At 38.7% G+C, this 15648-nt stretch overlaps 1 long non-coding RNA gene across 1 annotated transcript; it reads left to right on the top strand.

Annotated features, from left to right (window-relative positions):
* Positions 13434 to 15093, top strand: LOC110264089. Its single transcript, XR_002349822.1, has 2 exons — positions 13434 to 13697; positions 14916 to 15093. It is a non-coding gene; the product is annotated as an uncharacterized LOC110264089 (long non-coding RNA).

The raw sequence follows: 15648 nt of genomic DNA, 5'->3' as shown, positions 1-15648 counted from the left end.
AACATGGAAGCAAGTTCTATTTCATACAAGATCTTCCTTATTTAAAACATAGAGAAAGATGGAACAAAGAAGGAACTCCACCACTTTTTACTGTTGTGGATGTCCATGCTCTTTTCCTTGCTTGTCCTCCTTGTTTCCGCTTGCATTTCCTCGCATCCGTGCCAATCTTGCTTGCTTCCAATCCTCAAGTGCCTTCCTTACTGACTCATGACTCTCTTCCACTCTTTGTCTTTCCTTTCGCAAAGCTTGTGTAAGACTCATCCTTCTTATCATATCGAACCACATTTGCATAAAATTCTCTTATGAGATTTGCATTCACCTTAATGACCGGGTCAGTGAGGAGCTCCCATCTTCTCCTTTCTATCTTCTCTGTGATTTCGGGGCACTCAGTCTTTGTAACTTGAAATCCCAGCTCATAAATGATTTCCTTATCAACCATCCACCCGTATTGCAATGCATGATGCATGCTTCTAAATCTCCTTTTATCATATGGGTGTTCTTCCATGGGTTCCTTTCCCTTCCTTCTTTTAGAACCCGAAGATGCCATGAATGATAGTTAATATGTGAAGGTGGTAAGGTTGTGAAGACTTTTGGTTGTTTAGGGTTTTATGGCAATGAAGAGAGTGAGGGGAGGAATGTTTATAATCGGATAGAGGGTGTCTTGTACCGAAAGGAAGAGTGGTGAAGGGTGTGTGATGACAATGAAGGGTAGTACGGACAAGGGTCGTTTATATAGAGAAGTTGTGAGAGAATGGAGGGTGTAGATTGATGAAGTGGTCACTTGATGGACGGTTGGGGTTATGCATGGCTAGAAGACAAGGATCATCACTTTATGATGGGGATTGCTTGGTCTTCTAGGGGTGCCATTTTTTTCAATGTTGCATGGCAACATTTTCCGATGTATTCCCTTTTTAGAACAAGTGTGTAGCCCCTCCTTTTGTGGTGTCCGAACCTTCTTTGTTTGGTTGTCCAATCTATCCCTTTTAATGCTCCTTTTCTTTTCCTATAAAGACAAACTAAGAAAAGTAAGAAAGGATATTAAAATGACCATATGAATTTTACGGCTAATATTAATAAAAGGGAAGAAAAGATTTGATTGTTTATTTATGAATTCCAACTAACTAACTAACTATTGGTGGGTCCTTATATGCATTTTGGTGGCACCATGGGGTGACACCAAACTTAGTTTGAAACAATGTGATGAAAAGTTTTGTTCAAAGCTCCCAAGACTAGCATGCATCTTGGTTTGCTTTGAACACCAAACTTGTTCTTCACTATATATTGCATGATAAAGATTGCACCAAGTGTTTGTCAAGTTTGGGTTGAAATTCATAAACATTGATTTATTCATTATTTTGAAAACATATAAAACATGGGTTGCCTCCCATGAACCGCTTCTTTAGCGTCACTAGCTTGACGTTTTTCCTTCATCAGGGTGGTTGGTAGTGCTTAAAGTCCTCCCCTCTTGCTGTGGATTTATATCCATTGGTTGGATCAATGATCTCCACATGTTCCAAGGAGAGAACTCTGTTGATAGTGAAGACCTTGGGTAACTGAGATGGTACAGTAGGGAGATTAGGGGGAATATCTGGGAAGTAAGCTGAGACAACTCTATCCCCTGGAGAGAAGTCTTCCGTAGGGATCTTCTTGTTCCTCCACCTCTTTGGTACCTTCTTCTTTGTTTCTTTTGAAGTTGCCTTCCCCTTGGTGACCTCTTTTTTCCAAGGAGTTGTGATGCTGTCTTCATCTACCTCTAGAGGTTTAGGTTCCTCCAACTTTTCCTTGAGCTGTGGCAATTGTTGTTTTCCTTGTTTATCTATTAAGGGGATCTCAGAATGAACTGGCTGTGCTTTAGTGCTTGTTTCCTCCTTCAGTGTCTCATTATCATTTGCGTTGAGTTCCTTGTCCTCTTGATCTGTTTCTTATGAGAGTTTAAAAACATTGAAGCTGAGTCGTTCATCATGGATTCTCAATATTAGTTCCCCTTTCTCTACATCGATAAGTGCTCTGGCCGTAGCTAGGAATGGTCTTCCCAATATGATTGGGTGAGTGTGACTCTCTTCCATGTCCAGGATTACAAAGTCTGTTGGGAGAAAGTATTTCCCAACCTTTAGCAACACATTTTCCACCACTCCTATTGCTTGCTTTTGAGTTTTGTCAGCCAGTCTGATGATTACATCTGTGGGCATTATCTCATTGATCTGCAGCCTCTTCACCAGGGATAAGGGCAGTAAGTTGATGCTGGCCCCCAAATCACATAGTGCTCTATCGAACATAGTTTCACCTATGGCACAAGGGATGTGAAAACTCCCTGGGTCTCTTCTTTTTGTAGGCAACTCAGGTTGAATAAGGGCACTACATTCCTTGTTCATCACTATAGTCTGGCCTCCTTTGAGTGAGCTTTTCCTGGGAAGAAGTTCCTTCATATACTTGATGAATGCAGCCATTTGTTGAATTGCCTTGATGAATGGTATGTTTACATGCAGAGATGCAAACAAGTCTAGGAACCTTGAGCATATTCTCTTTCCCACAGCACCATTGAGTAGTTGAGGGAAGGGTGCATAGAGCTTCAGCAGCTCTTGTTGTGAGATTTCTGGTTCTTGGCGATCTCTATCCTCCTCCTTTGTTGAGTTGTCTTTAGTCTCTTGATCACTCGCAGTGACCATTTTGCAATCTTCCCATCTTACTTTCTTTGCTTCTCCTTTGGGGTTTTTCTCCGTGTCACTTGGGAAGCTATCAGTAGGTTTGGGAATCTTCTCAGCTAAATATCCCACTTGGAATTCCAGCTTCCTGATGGTCTCTCCCTGGTGCTTAATATTGGCTCGCACCTCCTCTTTGAACACCTTATTTTCTTGAATCTCTTGGCATATTCCTTCAAGTAAGGCTTCAATCTTAGAGAGCTTGTCATCAATTGATGGGTGATTCGGAGCAGATGTGCTATTTTGGTTTTGATAGGTGTGTGGAGAAGTGTTGTTGTGGGGGTGTTGAGATGTCCTCTGTGTGAATTGCTGGGCCAACAGAGCATCTACATTGTTTAGCTCCATTACTCCTCTTGTGTTCCCTCTTTCGGAAGCATAGAAGTAGTCGTTCTCTGCTACTGTTTCAATAACATCTATGGCTTCCTCAATAGTCTTCTTCTTGTTTAAAGATCCTCCGGATGAATGGTCTACGGCCTTCTTTGACTCATAGAGAGCCCTTCATAGAAAATGTGCAGCTGCACCCATTCGTTGAACATGTCAGGTGGACACCTCCTTGTTAAGTCCTTGAACCTCTCCCATGCTTCATATAGAGTCTCACCATCTTGTTGCCTGAAAGTTTGGACCTCAGCTCTCAGCCTATTGATTCGTTGAGGAGGTTAAAATCTTGCTAAGAATTTGTTCACCACGTCTTCCCAAGTTGTCAAGTGTAAAATCAAGAGAAAAGATAGAAGAAGAATAATGAAAATTAGTATTGATCCATCAAATTACAATAGAGCTCCCTAACCCAATNAGTATAATTTTTTTCACATTATAAATAAAAATTTTTAAATGTGGGGGCAAATATATTATTGTAATGGGGACATTGCAAATACACATGTATATTTATTATTTGATTTTTTCAAATTCAATGGGGCAATTGCCCCACCTTATATAGGTGGATCTGGTCCCTGTACGCGCGTGAATATAAATGAATTGTATAGACTTGTATCAAAAAATTATTTGTATATGGAGAATAATTGATTTTAATTTAAGAAATCTATGTAATTTTGAGTTAGAATAATTTTATTTGTGTGATTTACTCTAAAATCAATGCAAAAATAAAATCATGATTTTTCTTTTGATTTCTTTTTTTTACTTTTTCTTGAAAATTTTTAAAATAAAAATTTAAATACAAACTAAATAGGTCCTTATTTTGATGTAGAGGAATGCTAGGGGATCAGCAATTTTGGTGTTTTGTAACCATCAATTGGCCATCAATAGTATTTTTAATTGTGTGAGATTACATCTAATGGTGAGAGATCACTCACTTTTATTTTAATGGTTAAGTGCTGGTCAGAAAACACAAAAGTTACGGCCTCTAGACTTTTCCTTTTAATATATACCTTAAGAACACTTTTTAGCAGAATTCAAATAATTAAAATTGGGTAATTATTTGAAAAGAATAAAGTTAACTAAAATATTGTAAAGGTCAGGAGAGAAATATTTCAAATGTTCAAAAGGTACAAATATGGTTTAGATGAATAAATAAATAATATGAAACGAAAATCGTAAATGGCCAGACATATATGAAAGTTTCTTAAAGTACGAAAAGGACAAACCATATGAATGTAATTTAGTAGCTAATTACCTGAATTTTTAACTAAAAGATGGATGATTTGAATTTAATGGTAAACAGAAAAAGTGCTATACTGCATTGTAGCTAATACCTTGTCCTTAGAAAAGAGAACAAGAGAGGAAAATGCCAAAGAGAAAACTATTAAGATTGTATCTAAAAATTTAATATTGATAAAAAGTAATTTAAAATATAAAATGATTTTTTAGCAATTTATACTTATTTTGATCAACATATAAATAATCTTTGACGGTTTTTATTTTTAATATCAGAAAGTTTAGGAGGCCAGCAAATTTTGTGATTTTTAACCATCAATTAGTTATCACTGATGTTTTTAATGGTATGAGATTGCATCTAATGGTATAGAATCATTCAATTTTCTTTTAATGGTTAAGTGCGGGACAGAATTTAACAAAAGTGCTGGCCTCCTAGCACTCCTCTTTTAATATTGGAGAATTGTGTATGTTTGTTAAATTTCGAAAATGAAAAATATGTCACAATTATAAAGGACAATTAAAAGAAATTTAAGAATTAGATTTAGAAAAAAAAAAGAATTAAATTTGTGTTTTCAAATATTTTATTATTTTAAAAATACAAATGTAAAAATCAAATTTATATCCATAAAATCTAATTATACAATTGATCCTCAAATTTTTTGTCTTAGCAATAGAAAAAAAAGGTTAACCTACCCATAACAGTAAATAAATAAATAATACACTGTATAGGTCCATTTCTAAAGAAATTAGTCATATCTCTAAAGGATTTTTTTCTATTTTAAATTAAAAAAATTATTATTTTTATAAAAATAATAAAATTTTTGGAATTCATTTTTTTTTTGGTATTTATGTTGAGTTTGCCGCAGCTCCGACAAATCTCACTAATTTGGTAAGATTTGTCGCATTTTCAGCAAATTTCTATGGGTGTTGATACGTCACCCTTATCCTCGGTTGCACAGAAAGCTCGGCCCCGTATCAGTCACCCGAAATACTCGGCGCGCAAATATCGGGGGCTGGCGTCACATTAAACAAGCTCGGAACAAAAGCAGATAAGCTCAACCTTACCCGTTCGAATAAAAAGACACGTGCATCATAAAGCTCGGTCCCGTATCAGCCGTCCGCAAATCTCGGCACGTGATCAGGACCGAAGCAGCATCACCCAACTGAAAATAAGAAACGTGCTCAGCTGGTTTATAGCACCAAAACAGAATATCCTAACCAATCTATAAACCAGGACTCACCTACTAACGGGAGAAAACCAACTCCTATAAAACCTAGCTAAAATGTTCAGCTAGGTCTCAGGTTCCATCACTCTCTTACTCTCTCACTCTTTTCTCTTAACTTACTCACTGTGAATCACTACTGACTTGAGCGTCGGAGTATCTTGTGCAGGTATTCCCGCCGCGGTGTTTGACTTCCGGCCGACGTCAAGCTCTTCCACCCCGGTGTCAACTCACTCGGAAGCGCTTAAGCTCGGCCTCCCTAGTGTTCGGACGAACCACTTGGCGCCCACCGTGGGGCCCGGAGTACATCTAACCCCATTTTTTCCTTCGTTTAGTCTTCTACTTTATTTTTGCAGGATTTCCGATCCTCGGACATGGCTGACAAGGAAAACCCACAACTCTCACAGGATGACCTCCTGGCTCAAATCGCTGAGCTTCAGGCGGAGGTACGAAGGATAGCCGAGCTTTCAACACAGAACAATGGAGAGAACTCCAAGGGCTCGGCTCAAAGTGCGGCGGACCCTTTAAACATCGTCCCGCCAAAGGAGAAGCTCACCCTTGACAACCCTTTCTCCGAGGAGATCACAAACTACCAGATGCCGAAAAACTTTACGCTGCCCACCGCGCTAGAACCATACAAGGGGTTCGGCGACCCTCGGGCCCATGTGAAGAAGTTCTAATCAATGATGTTTTTCAACGGCCCTAACAATGAGCCCGTCCTCTGCCGAGCATTCCTCACGTACCTAGACGGCGCTGCGTTACTCTGGTTTTCTAAACTTTCTGCAGGTTCGATTTCCTCATTTGAAGACCTCGCCAGATCATTCATCGATTATTTTGCTGCATCAAGAATCTACGTACATGGCTCGGACTATCTCGGCACCATCAAACAAGGTCAGCACGAGAGCCTGAAAGACTACATGACCAGATTCGCTGACGCCACTATGGAGATCCAAGACTTGGACCCGGCCGTCCACCTGCACGCTCTTAAGGCCGGCCTCAGGCCTGGAAAATTTCGGGAGACCATTGCCATAACAAAACGAAAGACGCTAGAGGAATTCCGAGAAAGGGCGGCAGGTCAAATGGAGATCGAAGAACTCCGAGAAGCCCAAAAGACGGACAAACAACCTCATCGGAGAGACGAGGAAAGGACTTTCAGATCGCCAAGCAATAGGGACACTAAGAAACTTTCTAGGCCCGCGTCGAAGTACAACACATACACCAGATTCAACATCATCAGAGAAATCCTCAATGCCAAAATCATAAAGCCACCAGCCCGAGCAGGGAACTACCATGATCAACGGTTCGTGGACAAGACAAAGCATTGTGCCTTCCACCGGAAGTTCGGTCATACTACGGATGACTGCATCGTTGCAAAAGACCTCCTGGAAAGGCTAGCACGCCAAGGGCTCCTGGACAGATACATCGAGACCCGGAAAGGCAGAGGAGGGAACTCGGACAGGGTAGAACATAAGCAAGCGGTCGCCGACGACAAAAAAGAAAGGACGACTCCTGATCCACCAAGAGGAGTCATCAACCACATATTAGGGGGATTCGCAGGCGGAGGAGAAACAAGCTCGGCCGGGAAACGAAGCTATAAAGCGATGCTGGCAATCGAAGGAACTATACAACCAAAGAAGGACAAAGAACCAGATGTCACAATATCCTTCAGCCAAGCAGACTTCAAATCGGCAAGCCCTAACCTCGACGATCCCGTGGTAATTTCAATCCAGATCGGAGAACTGTTGGTAAGAAAAACATTGTTAGATCCAGGTAGTAGTGCTGATGTTTTATTTTACTCTACTTTTACCAAAATAAAATTATCAGAAAAATTGATACAACCCTCCTCCGGAGAGCTAATTGGGTTCTCCGGAGAGAGAGTCCCTATCATGGGACACATATGGCTAAAGACCACAATGGGAGAAATCCCTATGTCAAAGTCGATTGATATTCAATATCTAATAGTAAATTGTTACAGCCCTTACAATATTATACTTGGGAGACCCGCCCTGAATATATTCAGGGCAGTGGTTTCCACATTACATCTGTGTGTCAAGTTTCCAGTGCAGGAAAACAAGATCGCTACGGTGTATGCCGACCATCAAGAAGCTCGGCAATGCTATAACGCTGGTCTAAAACCAGTACAAACAAAACAGGAAGCTCGGCCCCAGGTTCAAGCAATCCACACGTCTGCCAACACAGCGACACTAGCCGATCTCAACCCAAGGGAAGACCTCGGCGAAAGACCTCGGCCAATGGACAATCTTCAACAAGTAACACTGACATCAGACGACAAACAATGCACATATGTTGGAGAAGCATTAGAAGGAGTAGACCGAGCAAGACTCATTCACATACTGCGTCAGAACGCCGACCTTTTTGCATGGACACCAGATGACATGCCCGGAATCAATCCAGAAGTCATCTGCCATAAGCTAGCAATCGACAAAACAATCCGACCAGTTGCACAGAAGAAAAGGAACCTCGGAGAAGAGAAAAAACAAGCAGCACTCGAAGAAACCCAAAAGCTCCTCAATGCAGGTTTCATCAGAGAGATTCGCTTCACCACATGGTTGTCCAACGTGGTAATGGTAAGGAAGAGCTCAGGTAAATGGCGCATGTGCGTCGACTTTACAAACTTAAATAAAGCTTGCCCTAAAGATGCATATCCACTGCCTTGCATTGATAAATTAGTTGATAACGCCTCTGGTTTCAAAGCTTTGAGTTTTATGGATGCATACTCTGGCTATAACCAGATTCTAATGCACCCAGAAGACCAAAGGAAAATAGCTTTTATAACAGAACATGGGAATTTTTGTTACAAGGTAATGCCCTTTGGCCTAAAGAATGCAGGTGCGACATATCAAAGGCTAATGGACAACGTGTTCCAACAACAGATAGGCCGCAATATGGAGGTCTACGTAGATGACATGGTAGCAAAAACACCTATGCAGGGGTCACACTGTGACGACCTAGTAGAAATCTTCAGACAACTCCGAGCATATAACATGAGACTCAATCCAGACAAATGTGCATTCGGAGTACAAGGAGGGAAGTTCCTGGGATTCATGTTAACATCTCGAGGCATCGAGGCCAACCCAGAAAAGTGCAAGGCCGTGCTGAACATGACAAGCCCAAAAACGGTAAAGGAAGTCCAGCAACTTGCAGGACGAATAGCTGCCCTGTCACGTTTCCTACCTGCAGTGGCAAACCGATCTTATCACTTTTTCCAGACATTCTCTAAAGGCAGGAAGTTCAACTGGACAGACGAATGCGAAAATGCTTTTACCGAACTTAAACAACACTTAACATCACCACCAATCCTCCAAAGACCAGAGACAGGTAACCCACTGTATTTATACCTATCAGTATCTAACCATGCTATAAGCTCGGTTTTAGTAACAGAAACAGGAAGAAAGCAAAGCCCAGTATACTTCATCAGTAAGGTGCTACAACCAACAGAAACAAGGTACCCGAAGATAGAACAACTGGCGCTAGCACTAATCACCACAGCAAGAAGACTGCGGCACTATTTTCAGAGCCACACAATCATAGTACGAACAGACCAACCGCTAAGGCAGATATTAACCAGACCCGAGCTCGCCGGCAGATTGATAAAGTGGTCGGTCGAGCTCTCCGAGTTCGACATCCAGTACGAATCAAGGAAAACACTGAAGTCATAGGTGCTAGCCGACTTTATATCGGAGATGACTAAAGACACACATAATACAGAGGTCAGTTAGAGCATACATGTGGATGGAGCGTCAAACAAAGAAGGCAGTGGGGCAGGGATACTACTAAAAGAAAGAGACAAGGTGGTGGCCGAGCAGTCACTACAGTTCCGCTTCAACGCAAGCAACAATCAGGCAGAATATGAGGCCCTACTTGCTGGACTGAAGCTCGCCCTACAACTACAAATACCTCGAATAACAGCCTACTGCGACTCTTCCTTAGTGGTACATCAAATAAAGGGCGAATTTCAGGTAAAAGATCCTTTGTTAGAGAAATATTGGCTCATAACAAAGGATCTAATTTCAAAATTTAAAGAATTTGATATTATCCATGTAAACCGAGAACAAAATACCAGGGCCGATGTGTTATCTAAGTTAGCCACAACACGGCAAGCCGAAAACACATCGGCACTGTCCCAGCTAACACTTGACAAACCAAGCTTTGAGCAAGATACAGTTTTGAGTATTACACAGGTCCCAGATTGGCGAACACCTTTTTTCGATTACATTAATACAGGCACCATTCCAAATGATGAGCCGAACTTGCCGTTCTTCCGAAGAAGAGCAAGCTTCTATACAGTGCTCGGAAACACCCTATACGGGCGAGGACACTCACAACCATTGCTCAAGTGCATCAGCAACGAGGAAGCCGAGGAGGTTATGGCTGAAACACATGAAGGAGTCTGTGGCAACCATATCGACGGCCGAGCATTAGCAGCAAAGATCCTGCGAACAGGATACTATTGGCTGACGATAAAACGGGACTGCATCACAAAAGTCAAAGCATGTGATAATTGTCAAAAGCACGCCACCCTCTCAGCAACCCCAGCCGAGGAGCTCCATACCATAGAGGTAAGCTGCCCTTTCGATAGGTGGGGATTGGATATCCTCGGACCCTTTCCGAAAGCGCCAGGCCAGGTAAAGTTTCTCTTAGTGTCAATTGACTATTTCTCTAAGTGGATAGAAGCACAACCACTAGCGCACATAACAGCATAAAAAGTGTGATCTTTTCTATGGAAAAATATCATATGCAGATTCGGTATCCCAAGAGAAATAATCTCGGATAACGGGAGACAATTTACAGATCACAAGCTCGCCACTTTTCTGAAAAATTTTAACATTAAACATCACTTCAGCTCAGTAGAACACCCACAGACTAACGGACAAGTTGAATCAGCTAACAGAATTATCTTGCAGGGATTAAAGAAAAAGCTCGGCGAAGCTAAAGGAGAGTGGGCCGACCTCATCCTAGAAATCCTGTGGGGTTACAATACCAGCATCCAATCCGCCACAGGGGAAAATCCTTTTAAATTGGTATATGGCGCAGAAGCGCTCATTCCAGTAGAGGTCAGCGTCCCAACATTAAGGACCGAGCTCTATAATCAATCAAACAATCAACAAGCTCGAAAAGCCGAATTGGACCTTGTAGAAGAAAACAGAGACATTTCCGCCATAAAGCAGCGAGCCAGAAAACAATACCTAGAGCAAAGACACAACAAAAGAGTAGTTCACAGGTCTTTCAACAATGGAGATCTTGTACTCAGACGAACAGAAGATGCTCGGAAACCTTCATCACATGGCAAATTAGCGGCAAATTGGGAAGGACCTTTCCGAGTCCTTCAAAACCTCGGAAAGGGGGCTTACAAATTAGAAACTCTTAGAGGAGAACAACTTCCAGGAACTTGGAACGTCTCCTCTCTAAGGAAATACCAGTCATGACATAGCCTGTATAATAGCGAATGATGGTACTCTTTTTCCCTCCGAAGGTTTTTTCCCAAAACGCAAGGGTTTTACTCGAAAAGGGTTTTAATGAGGCCGAAACAAATCATTGTACTCACAAAACTCACTGTGCAATCAAAAGAGTTCTCATCCTGACAGTCAACACACGTTTCATTTAATGAACGCTCCGATTTATCCGAGCATTGTCCTCGGAACACTAACATCACGAGCCGAGCATAATCCTCGGAATATTTCCATCATAAGAAAATGTCAAAGTTTTTCCAATCAACAGACTAATCCGAGCTTCATACTCGGAAAACAACAAACGCACGCCAAGCATACTACTCAGAAGAAGTACAAACAAACAATATCATCTAATTACTAAAACAAATCTTACCGCGCTTCCATTCAAAAACACAAGTACTACATTAGAACATCTACTATCATTTCTAACAAGCTCACTTAAACAGAATGGCTTTGACCATCTCCAATACATATATACGATTACTTCCAACACACTATCACAAAATTATCTAAAACATCATCTTTTATAAGATAAGTCATCATTAAGCCAAGCTATATGCTCGGAAAACAAAAGTATCACAACCAAGTTATCTACTTGGTACCCAAAACATTATCGCCAACTATTCAGAGACAAAGTTCAAGATAAACAGCCACAAAGTTTAAAACAGGCTACAAATGTTTCACTTGTATATTTGGCAATTTTTATCTTTTTGAAGGTAGAAATGATTCTGCCTCTGAACGCACGTTCGGGAGAAGCTAAAATTTGTAGTTTCTTCGTTTAACGTTCATGGTTGTTGATTACCCTTGAAAAATTAGGTGAAAAATTTATTTCTTTTTTACCAACCCTACTCTTTATTTTCTTCTCTAAAAGGGATACAGTAACTATTACCTTCACAATAGTTCTTTGTAGGTCTTCCTACTTCTTCATAGTTCTTCGCTCCAATTTTTTTTCATCAAAATAGTTCGGATTTATTTGAATTACTAGCAAATTGAATATTTTAATTTTTTATTATTTTTAGTATTCATTTTCATATTTTAATTTTTATATTTTTTATTGTATTTTTTATTTATATTTTTTAATTATATTTTTTATTTTTTATTTATTTTCTTTTTGTTTAATATTATAAAATTTATAGTACTCTTTTCCATATTTTTATTTTTTATTGTATTTATTTTATTTATATGATAAATATTTTTTATATTATTTTTGTTAGTGTTTTGATTTTGCATGTATATAAAAAAATTATTTAAATTAATGTCTCTTTTAGTAATTTTTCATCTAAAAGTGATTTTAAGTAGTATAATCCAAATAACATTTATTTTACTATAATCAGTTTTGATATAAAGATTGCCAAAAACGTTAACCTAAACTTGCTTTTCATTAAAATCAATTTTACAAAATCAATTTTATGCAAAGTCTCGTTTGTAAATTATAATCCAAATACACACTATATTATATCTCCTGACAAACTTCACTTCTCTCTTTTCATAAATATCATACTACATGAAAAGAAAAGTTGACCATCATTACAGGAGTACAATGGTATAGAGGAATGGTATTTCTAACACCTTAAGGGTGTGTGTGGTTGGAGGAATTATAAATAATTCCTAAAAATTTTAAGATGGAAATATCATATTCCCATGTTTGGTTCAAAGTTTGAAAAATTATTCCTAAACAAGTTTGATTCCAGAGAATCAAAATACCATCCTTTTAATTCCCACCTTCCCCTTAAGTATCTTTAATTTTCATGGGAATGGAATCTTTATAACAATGTAATACTTGAACCACACACACCCTAATTTTAAAAAAATTTAGTTTGGTTTAATTTAGACGGACAACAAGTATGATTTCTTTAAATATGGACGGCCATGATAATGGTTGTCTTTGCCGTGGCAATGTTAAGAAAATCATACCTATTATCTGTCTAATATTCAACTCTCTAACTTTTCTTTTAATCAAAATTAAACCAACCTAAATTTTTCTAAAATAAAAAATTTTGATCTTGATATTTTTTTTCAAATTAGAAATATAGGAGCGATTGAAGAGTATATATTTTTTCTAAATTAAAAATACAAACGTGATTAAGGAGCATAAGAGCATCTCTAGGGATGGCAGTAGTACCCGTACCGTGGGTACCTGCCCGCCCCTACCTGGTCAGGGCGGGTTTAAACCCGACCCGGAACGGGACGGGGTCTGACCGGAGCGGGGTGTTGAGTGGGGTAGGGCGGGGTCGGGTTTAGGATAAACCCGCCCCTACCCGCCCCGGAGTGCATATATAATTTTTGGGGGATTAGGTCATTAGGGTTCAGATGTCACATTGTCACCGTCACTCTAGTTCCCAAATCCCAAACCCTCAACTACCCTCTTCAACTCTTCTCCAAGCCTCCAAGGACGACCGCCTCTGCTCAGCTGCACTAGACCACCCGTCATAGCTCGCCCACGGCCCGTCCCTGCAGCCGGTCGGTGTCGTCACAGCCACCGAGCTCACCTCTTCAGCTCTTCTCTAAGGACCACAGCCTCTGCTCAACTGCTTCGGTCACCTCGCCGCTGTCCCTTACTGAGCTCACGTCAGCGTCACTCCCACTTCTCTCCTCTCCGTCACTGTCCTTGCTGTCACTCTCCTCGCCAGCTCGCCTCTCCCGTTTACAGTCTCTGGTCTCTGCTTGCCTCTCCCTCATCGTCTCTCCGCTAACTGGTAAGCACTCCTCTCCGGCTCGCTTCTTCAGTTTTTATTTTAAGTTAGTTTTGTATGATTTATTTTTTATGTTATAATAGTTAAACTAAATTCATAATATTACTTATGATTATTGTTGATGGCTGATAATCTGATTTTGTGTTGTTGATGGATGATTTTGTGATGTTAATTGTTGATGCTTTTATTTTTGGTTTTGTGTTGTTGATGTTTTGATTGTGTGCATTCTGATTTTTGATTTTTTATTGTTGATGCTTTGATTTTGTCAAACTAGACTCATAATATTGTTTATTCAAACAAGCAAAACATTCATTTTCTCTGCAACATTTTCTTTTTATTTGAATGCAACCTGCAATTTTACAAAAATAATTTTGCTATGCATACAAGTAGACATAGTAGCACCATGAATGAATGATAATGAATTGATGATGTGATGAAGGACTCGCTTCCAAGTTGTCTTACAGTGGTTTTGCTCAAACTCACATGTTGGTCCCCAAAGATTTATATTGACCAAGATAAGTCCCTCTTTTGATGAATGGCTAAAGTTATTGGCTGCCATGGACCAACTCTAATTTGAATTTTTAATTTATTTTAGACAACGTTCCCTTAACAATTAACTAGCAAATTAGTTAAACAAGAATGAAGAATCACCCTAATTTATTTTTGGCTTTACTTTTAAAAAGATTGACTAGGAACTTGGAACTTGGAACCAGTCTTGTAGAGTTTGCACTTGGTCTTTCGATATAATTAAAAATTTTTTGCTGGGGTAACACTTGATTGGTTGTGGTTAATAGGTAAAGAGTGGTGAGATTGGTTAATATGACTCATTTTTTATATATTCTTAGCATGAGGCATTATTGAGATTGGATTTTTTATTTATTATTTTACAGAGTTAGAGTTAGAGTAAATATTTTTACATAGTTATATAGTAATTTTTAATTGCATCATTATTAGAGTTATTTTATTGGTTGACCATGAAAACTATATCTATGCAGATTGTTCAATTCTGAAATAAGTGTTGGTTGCTTCTATTTTTGTTACCTTTGCTTTAGAATTTTAATTTGGTGTTGCTTTCTTCTCAATGGTATTACTTTTATTTTTGAAAAATTATTTTACCTTTTTTTTAAAATGGTGCCAAATTATTTGGTAAAACTTTGTGTTTACTGTTTACTAATCATAATGCTTAACTTAACTAGTTTATATGTTGTGTTTTCAATGTAGGTTTGTTAAATGGTGGAAGAACAAGAATAATAATTGAAGACTCTTTTGATGCAATTTCTTTATTATGCTGTTAAATTTATAGTGATTAAACATTAATCTTTTTTTAATTTCAAGTTATTTGACATTGTATGAATCTTATGTTTGTATTTTAATTTAGTTATGAATTTTAAGTTTTTATCTTAATTTATATATGAATATATAAAAATTAGAATGTTATTTAATTTTTATAGGGGCGGGACAGGTACCCGTGGGGCGGGTAGTAGTGGAGTGCAAGGACGGCAAGGCGGGGTCGGGTAGGGCAAAAATCCGTCCCTACCCGCCCCACTGCCACTCCTAAGCATCTCCAACGGGTTAAAAAATGGAGCTGAATTCCTATTATGTCAGAGAGAAAGAAGAGTTGGAACGTTGGAGTGGAGAGAAAATGAATTCCCTCACTAATTTCAAGAAGAGGGAGTCCCTTTGAATGGGGACTCTCATTATTCAATCAACACTTGTCATTTGACAAAGTAAGTAAAAAAAAATAAATTATTATATAAAATGTTAATTAATTCAATAATAATTATAATAATTAGTTATATTAAATAATTATATTTTTATTTAATTAATAATTTATATTAATTATTTAAATAATAATTAATTTATTAATAATTATAATAATTATTTTTAAATTTATAAATTTAAATTATATTATTAAAAAAAATTAATTACATTTATTTTAAGTATTTTAATTAAT

Source organism: Arachis ipaensis, chromosome B06 (assembly GCF_000816755.2).
Source record: "Arachis ipaensis cultivar K30076 chromosome B06, Araip1.1, whole genome shotgun sequence".
Lineage (NCBI taxonomy): Eukaryota > Viridiplantae > Streptophyta > Magnoliopsida > Fabales > Fabaceae > Arachis > Arachis ipaensis.
This window is presented reverse-complemented; position numbering and strand designations above follow the sequence as displayed.